Raw genomic sequence first — 11,094 nt, forward strand, 5'->3', positions numbered from 1 at the left:
CACAAACAACATGTCTCAATGCCTGATTTCTTGAAAATCTATAACCCCTTTTGCGGTTTGGATTCTTTTTCTCTCAAAATCCAGGGTGAATGAGAATAATATGCTGGCATGACGCAAAACAAACTGAAAGGCGTTCTAGAGCTATGGTTTGCCAGTAATTGAATGTACAATCAAAAGCCCATCTTACCAGTGTTACGGGAAACAAGATTGCAGGGCATGTACTGTCACTTCACTTGTTTGTTTGGGGGATTTTTTTATTTTTCCTTTTTTTTTATCTTAATCTGATGTCTTGGTTGTGTATGGGAAGCTCAGCCTGAGCTAGGTTGTTTTATACTTTTGTACCTAATTATTTTGTATCTTGTGAAATTGTGATTTTCTGTTTCTTTCTTTTGATAACATTGCTTTTGAAATGCTCTTTTTTAGGAAGCGTCAGATCCCAGTATCATCAAGGGCTTTAATCATAGAGTTTTGGTGCTGTCACAGGGGAAAGAGGTGTATCCATGCATGTAAAACAAAACTTGAAACCAAATACTCGGAGTGCCCCAGCTGTTTCTTTGCTTTGCTCATTTCAAAGTTTTGCATGTTCCCTGCTTTTAATTGTACAGTCAGGGGTGAATAATCTCAACTCCGCCTCCTACACCCCAAAAATGGGTGCCACATAGCTTTAGGGGGCACTTCAATTCCTTTTTCAAGAATAACTTAACCATGCAGGAGATGGAATTGGAAAGATTCTCTTCCTGAGAGGAGAAAGCAGAGGCAAGCCCCAAGTTCTGAAGCTCAGATCCTACTTCCCCCAGGCTCAGAGCCTTTAGATTCAGGTTTTTTGTTGAGCCTATCTCAGAATCAACAGTGCCCCCAAACCCTGTGCTTTGCTGCCTGGTGACAGCCTTCTAAGGAGATATTTTGGGAAATGCAGCATACCATTTGGAGCCTGATTCTCTTCTCACTCTCACAGATGTAAATCAGGAGTGGCTCCAATGAAATTAGTGTAGGGGGGATCCCAGTGTGAAAGTGGCACAAGTGAGAGCAGAATCAGGCCATTGGTACTTTGCACATTGGGCTCTTTAAATGACATGGTGCATTTTGAGACCATCCCTTTATACTTGTGGAAATCATCTCTCAAAGTTCCTATCCCACCCTTTTGTGCATCTCACCAGAGCAAAGAGCATTCTCGGGAGGAGGAGACATCTTTCCATTCAAATTTCCGGCCTTCCCCAGGGTTTTGGTTGCACGATGACGAGAATTTTAAGATCACTTGAATTACCAAGCCAAAGCCACCCACTTCCCCCTGTTCAATAGGAGGGTCCTACACCACGCTCTGGAGAGCCCATACATTCGAGGCATCAAATCTCAGCTCTCATGCTACCATTATCCTGTCTGAGAAGGATATGAGCCTTATGGGAGAGGGGAGGAATTCACTCCCATGGAGTTGAACTAGCAATGCTTACAAATGAAATGATGGGGTGAGCAGAAGACATTTGAAGAGGGGTTTAAGAATTTCCCAATAGTTAGGGCATGTAAAAAGAATCTTTTAAGAAAATCTTTAGACTATCTTTATATTCTCCCTTCAAAATGCAATATGAGATCCCCAATTATTTTTCATTAACTAAAGGGATGCTAAGGGCTGTGCATCGTACCCACACCTTTCTGCATCAGCCAGTTGTGCTTTCTCCCAGGGTGCACCGTGTCTTGGGAGGGAAAGCAGACTCAGTTTAGCAATCAGCAGTCTCACTCCACAACAGACCCAGAGGCAACCTCAAGGCTACCTTTCAGAGTAACAGCCGTGTTAGTCTGTATTCGCAAAAAGAAAAGGAGTGCCACAAGTACTCCTTTTCTCAAGGCTACCAACACTGTGAGTTGTGAAACTTTACCAGGAGGCAGAGTCTGTTGCTGCTGCTGTTCGAGAATATTTCTCACAGCTGGACATGTTGGGCTCAGCACTTCCCCTGTGATTCAGATGAGCTAGGTGCGTTGTTTGTTTTGTTTTTTGTCAGAGGGAGTGGGGAAAATTGGTGTTAAAAGCTCTTAGGCAAATACGTCATAGGACTGAAACATTTTTTTTATTCTTTGTTCAGAGAGGTTTCCAAACAAATTCCCATTCTGCCTTTAAAGCCAGTTATCCATATGTATCCCTCCCTAGTGTCACATGAGCCATCTTTATAGATATAAGGCTTCCAAATCACTCACACATTCTTGCTCACTAGATGTGATTAATGTGTGCAAACTTCACACCATTTCTTTGTGCCTGGGGCCCTGGAAAAACACGTCCTAAGTATAAGTAATAAAGGTTGTGATTCTGAGCTGCTTTGACCTTGCAGAGAGCGAGAGAGAACAGGCAAAGGCCCCTGCGCTCTTCTCCTTGTCTAAAGCAAAGTTCACTTGTTCCCGTGTTACCTACTCCTCTCATGACTCACCATGGGGGGAGGGATAGCTCAGTGGTTTGAGCTTTGGCCTGCTAAACCCAGGGTTGTGAGTTCAATCCCTGAGGGGGCCGTTTAGGGATATGGGGCAAAAATTGGGGATTGGTCCTGCTTTGAACTGGGGGTTGGACTAGATGACCTCCTGAGGTCCCTTCCAACCCTGATATTCTATGATTCTATGATCCCACTGAGCCGGGGTTCCAATCCTGGAAGGTTGTGGCACTCTCAGTTCGCTGTGACTTGGCAGTTTCAGTCCCCTGCAGTATATCCTTGCTTAGAGATGGCTAAAATACACTTCTTGTAAATGAGCATGAGCCAGTGATTGTTCTAGTGATTAGTATAAGCCAAGCTTCGTGTGATCTTATGATGGATCAGACGGACTCTAGATGGGAAGAAATGACAATGAGGGGGCATTGTGGCTGGGTTTTTAAAGGTCCCTAAGAGAATTAGGCACCCAACTTCAGCTAGCATTCAATAAGATTTGGATTTTAGCCATATTTCAAAGCCTCCGCCTTTAGGCATCTCTTACAGGCTGTCCACTGGGCTCTTTCACCAGCCTGAATATCACACCAGTAATTTTGCAAAAGACTGTTAAAGTTCCTTTAGCTAAATGGTGCCTTCCTCCTCCCCCCACTTAATAATGCAAATGCAAATAATGCAATTTAGTCCTATCAAGCCAATAATCTCTATTCAAAGATATTAACACTGTCATTTGCATTGGCCTGAGAGACCAGAACATCTCATTTAGTTTCGGCCCATCAGCTATACTAAAAACATGACCCATTTTTTCTTGCTTTTACATATTAAATCTGTCATTCCTTATAAGGTGTAAATGACATTTTTCCATCATTCCACTGACTTTTCCAGGAAATGCAAGTCTTAATTCAATTGCTTCACAAGAACATACTCTCTAGACAGTTTTTAGATATTGGGTATTTTTCTTTTAACTAGTGTTGCCTAGTAAAATCTTTGGCTCTGATCTTGTTCCCTGAATTCAATGGGGCAGGGGCAGGCTCTGTGTAATTATGAGCAAATTAGTCATGTTCTTTTCCTTGGAATGAGTGAAAATATGTTATCCTTGTGATTAAAAAGAAAAGAGAGAAAATTATGAACAAAAGCTGCCAATTGTCAAGTGGGCTGGAGCAGACAGTCACAGTCTGATGTGAGGAGTCCCAATAAAAAAGGAAAATACCAGTTATATGCCAATAATTTCAAGTGCAATAATTTTTAGAGCGATTCTCCGTGAAGTGGGTGTCACCACTGGCAATAAGCAATAAGAAACACATCAGGAAGAGTGGACAAATAATTTATTAGCTGAATTTCCATTTCCGCCCCCCTTTGTGAATTGTCAGTGAATAGTTTTAAAATTTCTCTAATTTATTTGCCCAAAATTTCTGCATATAACCCTTCGCCTGTAGATTGATTGTGAACCACTTATTAAGAATATTTGATACTTGGCCTGGGTTGGTTAATTTTGATTGGACATGTAAGTCAGGCGGGATGTTTCTATTTCCAAACCAGATGGATGTAATTTTAGAATCGGGTTTTTGGTGCCTCTATTCATGATTAGGAGTCCAGGGTCAGATCCTTCGCTGGTGTAAATCAGCATAGCTCTACAGAAATTAGGTCAATTAATTCCAGCTGAGGATCTGACTCTAAAAATTCACTGTTCAGGTACATGAATAGCTGCTTAAATTTTTCTGCTTCTGAGAACATTTCTGCCAGTTAGTCCCTTCATTAGAATAATCCCAGAGAGCAACCACAAAACAATCATGATCACTGGCAAAGCAAACAGGTACCAAAAGTTAAGTATTTGTGGAAATTTGTTTGCATTGTTTGTACAGCTATAATATCAGGCACAATAGCCCAACAGAATCGTAGAAGTCAGCGTCGTGAAAGGCCTAACATAGTCCACCTACCTAACCAGGTTGTCAATCGTCAGGACAACAAAGAGGTATCTGTTCTCTGCCCCATACTTTTTTACCCTTCAAAATGCTTATCCTTCCTACAGAATAGTCTCTCACAAACATTGAGGCATTTACTGTTGTCAACCCTCATCTCAGTGTTGTCTTTTGGGGTCCTCATGTCTCTTGCTAACACACACTCGAATAAAGATGCAACCCTTCTCCCACAGTCTCTGATGCTTTCTGCCAGACCTGAATGCTCTAAGGCACCTGGTGGCTCCCTGACATTTCCACTTGCTGAAGAGTTCTAGCCATTGCGTCTTATTCCTTAGTGCATGAAAGCAGTTCCCATCATCCACACCTGGAAAGCATCTGTCCTAGATCAGAGCTCAGCAGGGAAGTCCAGTGGCCCTGGGACAAGATAGTATTTTCAAGCAAAAGTGATCTCTTGTTTCTGTTTGGTGCAATGCCCAACTGGGTGGGGGAGAAGAATTGTGACCTTTTTAAACCCATAGTGCCTACCGTTGAAATGGAACGCTGTGTTGTTTTGCATTGTATTATACGTGATTACCATGTAAATAAAGTATCATAAATGTGGTATTCATTAGAGTTGTGATGCACCCCACAACAACAATATTTCTTCTTCTGCTATATGGGCTTAAAAACCATTCCAGACCTGGGAATGTTTGTGACTGTGTAAACTAGAAATGTGGCAAAGGCATTCAATGGGAAAACACTGCCTATATACAGCATTGCTTTGCCGTATGTACGATACATGAGCACCATCAGAACCTCAACGAGGCAGGCGATTTATACAAGAAAGAGCAGCTCTTTAGTTAAAGTGGGCAGTGAGTAGAACAACCAGTATTTCCCAGCCTGAACTGGTCAATCTCATTCATGATGGTGGGAAAAGCAACATTACTGAGGATCTGATTTCTCTTTCATTGTTTTCTTTATGCAGGGTGTTAATGGTGAGGAAAGTTTGCCATGCCAGTGTGACTTTATTACTTTCCTCATCCCCTGAGATCTTTCAGCTGTAGTTCCCACTGAATAGACTGGGAGTGTTAAGATCAGAGCGGGTTGGGAAACAAGCTTCCCTGATCCGACTCAGCCAGCTAATCCCTCCGGGGCTCTAGAAAACATTGCAGGCTTTTAAGCAAATGGGAACTTTAGAGATTTTTATTCCCTGCCTCCATTCTCTCCTCCTTATCTTTTGCTCCGTGAAACTAGAGGGAATAAAGTGCCAGTGTGTCAAGATGCAGAAGACCTACCACCTGCCCCAGTCAGCATTATGTTTGCCCTTCTAGAGAACTTCCAAATCCTGACGGAATCTTGTTTTAATTTTTTCCCCCATTCTTAGAAAGTTCAAGTCTTCGCTGGCAAAAGTTTGATGTCACTGCTCTTGGGTATGAGACCCTCCTTGGGTGACATCCCCAAGTGCATGAGATCTTCTATTAGCTAAAAATGGCTAAAATCATTTGGGGGTGTATTATCAGGAGTGTCATATGTAAGCCAGGGAGCTAATTGTCCTTCTCTACTTGACACTGGCGAGGCCTCCGCTGGAGAACTGTGTCCAGTTCTTGGTGCCACACTTTAGGAAAGATGTTGACAAATTGGAGAGAGCCCAGAGGAGAACAGCACAAATGATAAAAGGTTCAGAAAACCTGGCCTCTGAGGAAAGGTTAAAAAACCTGGGCATGTTTGGTCTTGAGAAAAGAAGAGTGAGGGATAACTTGATAAGGTTTTAAATATGTTGAGGGTTGTTATTAAGAGGATGGCGATCAGTTGTTCTCCATGTTCACTGGAGGTATGGGCTTAATCTGCACCAAGGAAGATTTAGGTTAGATATTAGGAAAAGCTTTCTAACTATCAGGGTGGTTAAGCTCTGGAATAGGCTGCTAAGGGAGGTTGTGGGATTCCCATCATTGGAAATTTTTAAGAACAAGTTGGACAATCACCGATCAGGGATGGTCTAGGTTTAATTGATCTGGCCTCGGCACAGGGAGCTGGACGTAATGACCTCTCGAGGTTCCTTCCAGCCCTGCATTTTTATAATTCTGTCAGACAGCGTTAGCCATGCCCATGAGACACTTCCATGTGTAGGTCATCCTGTTGAACATGCAAGACAATCCCACCTTGGTTGCTTTGCCTGTGCCTATGAAACTCTTCCACAGAGGTCCCCCTGCTGCATATACAAGATGGCTGAGTGGAGGTTACTCTGATTATGAACATGCAAGACTTCCACATACTTCTCTCTGCCCACTTAGAGCCCCCTGTATATGCCACCCTGCCTTTGCGTGCAAGAACCTCTCTGCATAGGCTGATGCCACATCTGTTTCCAAGAATTCATATCACAAGTGACCTGCAGCTTCCTGCCCTTGAACCTTGATGAGCTGACTTTTCCCCACCTTGGGCTGCATGTTAATCCGTTGTTATTGTGCCAGAGTGGAAGGATTCTTTTAAAAATTCTTTGAAATGTGCTATCTGGACTGCTTCTGATTTTGAGGGCTTTTTAGCAGCACTTCCGAAATAAATCCAAACCTGGTTTGGAAAAGAAAATATTTTACTGTATGATTGATTTGGGGGTGGGGAGAAGAAAGAGAGAAGAAAGAAAAAGAAACTACATACTCAGTAAAAAGAAAAGGAGTACTAGTGGCACCTTAGAGATTTATTTGAGCATATACTCAGTATATTTTGAGTACTGCATTCTGTATTTTTGCAGCTATATTTTCGAGATGAGCAGTTTAGAAATGCGTGATGTGAAAATGTATACTGTAAGTTTGCTGTAAATTATATTAAAAGCACTATTTTCATTCTTATTCTGCCTCACTGGGTGATCTCCTTGGCAATCCTTTTATTTGGTTCTTGGCTGGCCAGGTTGTCTGGGTACCTCTGCCAAAGAGCTCCCAGCCCCAGCAATGGGGCTTTTAAGGTCTTAGATATTTCTTTGTTAACCCCACTAAGTCACCCATCTCTCACTCACACACACACACATGTGTACACATGCAGCCCCTCCCCCACCCACACACACACACCAGAGGTACAAGTGGGTGGGAGTCGTGGTCCATTTGAAGGGTCATGGGGAAAGAGGAGGGGTGTGAGGCCTTTTGAAAAGTCATTAGCAGGGATTTGGCAGAGGCATATTTGGGGGAAACAAGGAAGATTGTAGCAAGGGCCTATTGAAAGGAGGAGGAGGCAGTTGGGTTCTAGTGGAAGGTTTTATGGAGGGAGAGAACAGGGGCCTACTGGATGTTTGCAGGAAGTGCGAGCTAGAGCTTACTGGAGTGTGATGGAGAGTGAGGAGGTTCACAGGGGGTGGGAGATGGACATTTAAGGGGTCTGGATGGGAGGGGCAAGACTGCTGGCTCAACTAATTAAACTGTCTCCGTTATTCAGCTTTTCATTCCTGTCAGTTCACCTAATGAGAAGCAAAGTCTTTCCTCATGCTAAAAACAAATCAAAGTGATGACGTGGGCTGAACCCTGCAAAGCAACGTGGGAGAGTCACACTGGATCCCTCAGATATTCTTTCTCTAACTTCTGCGCAGTGCTTCTCTTTTCATCTCCAGCAAGGGGTCTTTCCCGAGAGAGGGGAAGGAAGGTAAGTTTGGTCCAATTGCCCCTGGGGGCTTAAGTTAAATGGGTCTAGGTAGCCATGAGGGTTACTCCACACTTGTACCATTTATTGTTGTCTAGTGACCTAGGTAATTCCTTCCTTGTTATTAGACACTGCGGGAGCTGTGGCATGGAACCAAGCAACTACGCAGACTAGGACAGGATGTGGTGTGAGATACTTATATCTACTAGCGACAAAGAGTGAATGGTTTCAGAGTAGCAGTTGTGTTAGTCTGTATCCGCAAAAAAAACAGGAGTACTTGTGGCACCTTAGAGACTAACAAATTTATTTGAGCATAAGCTTTTGTGGGCTACAGCCCACTTCATCGGATGCATGCAGTGGAAAATACAGTAGGAAGATTTTATATACACAGAGAACATGAAACAATGGGTGTTACCGTACACACTATAATGAGAGTGATCAGTTAAGGTGAGCTATTACCAGCAGGAGAGAAAAATATACCTTTTGTAGTGATAATCAAGATGGGCCATTTCCAGCAGTTGACAAGAAAGAGTGAATGGTAACTGCTAGGGATGGGCAAACATTTCGCATCAATTCTTCTTCAATGAAAAATGCCTGTTTAAACTATATGACTATTTTTGTGAAAAAAAATCTAAATTTTCCAATTTTTGACAAAATGATGCAAATAAGAAACGTTCGTTTTAGTTCAACGGCAATGGGATTATTGTTTTTCAGTGCTTTTGTTTTGTTTCTATTTGTTTTCTCTCCCTTCCCCCCCCTTTGCTGGTGAGGAAAAGGGTAAATAGAAGAAATCAACAAAGACTGAAAGCCAGAATATTTCGGTTTCTGTTCCATTCAGTTTGACTCAAAACATTTTTATTGGCATTGATTCACCCCCCGAAAAAACCCTGAAAATGCGGGGGGGGGGGGAAATGTTGAATGAAATTAAATTTTGTTTTGTTTTGTTCGAAAACATTTCTTGGAAAGCATTGGCATTTTTATTTTTATTTTTACCAGATCTAGTAATTACCCATACTGCAATCTGATCTGGACACCAGGGCTAGCATTGGAGCTCTTTGCGTAAGACGCTACCCACTTTCCGTTGCCATAAGTGGTCCGGCCCTGAGTGGTACATCCCACCCCAAAAGCAGCGTGTCCAGCACTGCAGTGTCTCTCTTTTACCATGATTTTTAAGCCCCTGTTTTGGGCATTCCAGACCCAGCATGGTGCTGTCTCTGCCACTGAAACTAGCTGACTGTATTTACTGAAGAGCTTTGTTTTGGATGCAGATTATTAACCTCTGTCACCTGGAAGACATTACACCTGGTCAAGTTAATGGTTTGAGACTCCAAGATTAATGTTTGGGGTCTCAGGCCTCCCTAATTAGCAGCTGTGTGCAGTATGTGAGTGTGCTACGCCACTCATTTTAATCAGAAAGGTCCTCTCCCACAAATGAGACACATTACCAGTGTAAATAGCCCGTTCAGATTAATTCCCTCCCTCTCTTCTAGCCCTCCTTGATGTATCTCTTTGCTGTCATCCCCAATCTCCTTGTCCTGATCCAAGCTTTGTTGTTGTTGTTATTATTATTAATCATGTTTATCACAGGAATACCTAAGGCCCAACCAAGAATGGGACCCAATTGTGCTAGGAGCTGCACAAAGAGGAGCAGAAAGTCCCTGCCCCAAAGAGCTTCCAAGGGAAATAGACAGGCCAGACACAGGGTGGGGGAAGGGGTAGAACACACAAGCAGAGTGAACAATGGAATGGCAGCACACAGCATGTTAGTTCCACGATTTTTCGGGGGTGGGGGCAGATAGGAGGGGATCAGCAAACTGGCAAGAAAATGGAAGAGAAGTGGATGAGGAGGATAGGGCAAGGGGGAAGAGGGGCTATGGAGTGAAGCAAGGTGAAGAGATTATGAGGGAGGGGGAGGGGGAGGGCAGGAGCAAATGGCCAAGGAGGTCAGGGCAGAGAAAGTCCAGTAAAAACTGTAGGAAATTGTCTGAATGTCCACAGGTCCTTGCTTTGCCTGCTTCTGCTCCTACCATCCCAGAGCCTCTGGCCGATTCCTCCTTGCAGTTTCTCTCCAAGACCGCTGTAATGCTGCCTTCACTGATTTAAGAGCATGAGTGCCAACCCTATACTTGGATTTTACCAGCCAATTATCAAGTGTAAACCCCTCAGACACTTTAACAGCCTTAACAGAGTCCCAGTCAATTCCCCTTGGGTGCTCCGTCTATGTCACCCCACAAGTGAACATGCCTTTTTGATGGATGGTCCATTGCACCAAGAATCACAGCAATATTCAGGTTACCCCCACTCCCAAAGGACCAGTCACTTACTCCAGATCAATTGCACCTTAGATCTCACACCAAAGACACTGCTTGTAGCCAATCTTATGATACACTATATGAAGGTTTATTAAATAGGAAAAGGAAACGAGTTATTTACAAGGTTAAAGCAGGTTGACATATATACACAAATGAGTTACAAGCTTAAGTTTCAAAAGGTAATAGAAGCTTCTCTAATAAGCAAGCTCTGTATGTCCTTCAGGGCTAACCCAGGCTAAGCAGCTGGGGATCTCTTGCTTATGCCTAAAAATACTTCCCACCCTCCCAGTCCAAGCAGCATAGAAATAATCAGTTCCTCCTTGTTCAGGACTTTATTCCCCTCCGGCCATATGCTCTGAGCTGCTAGTTCAGTTGGTGGGAGGAGTCCAGTTGCACGACTCATCTTCGCAGGAAGGAGAGCAGAACAACAAAAGTCTTTTGTCCTCTTGTAGATGATACGTAGGGAAATTCCAGTTGCAACCTCCCACAATAGTCTGGTGTCTATAGAACATTCCTTCTGTTGAAGATCAGCCCCTCACACTATGTCTCTCTCCACTCTCATGGTTTTCACAGTCACTAAGGGCTTGTCTACATTACCCGCAGGATCGATGGGCAGCAGTCGATCCAGCAGGAGTCAATTTATCGTGTCTAGTCTAGACATGATAAATCGACCACCGAGCACTCTCCCGTCGACTCCTACTCCACCGGAGCAAGAGGCGCAGGCAGAGTTGACGGGGGAGTGGCAGCCATTGACTCACCACAGTGAAGACACTGTGGTCAGTAGATCTAAGTACGTCGACTTCAGCTACGTTATTCATGTAGCTGAAGTTGCGCAACTTAGATTGATTCCCCGCTCCCCAG

The sequence above is a fragment of the Eretmochelys imbricata genome, chromosome 10 (assembly GCF_965152235.1).
Source record: "Eretmochelys imbricata isolate rEreImb1 chromosome 10, rEreImb1.hap1, whole genome shotgun sequence".
Classification (NCBI taxonomy): Eukaryota; Metazoa; Chordata; order Testudines; family Cheloniidae; genus Eretmochelys; species Eretmochelys imbricata.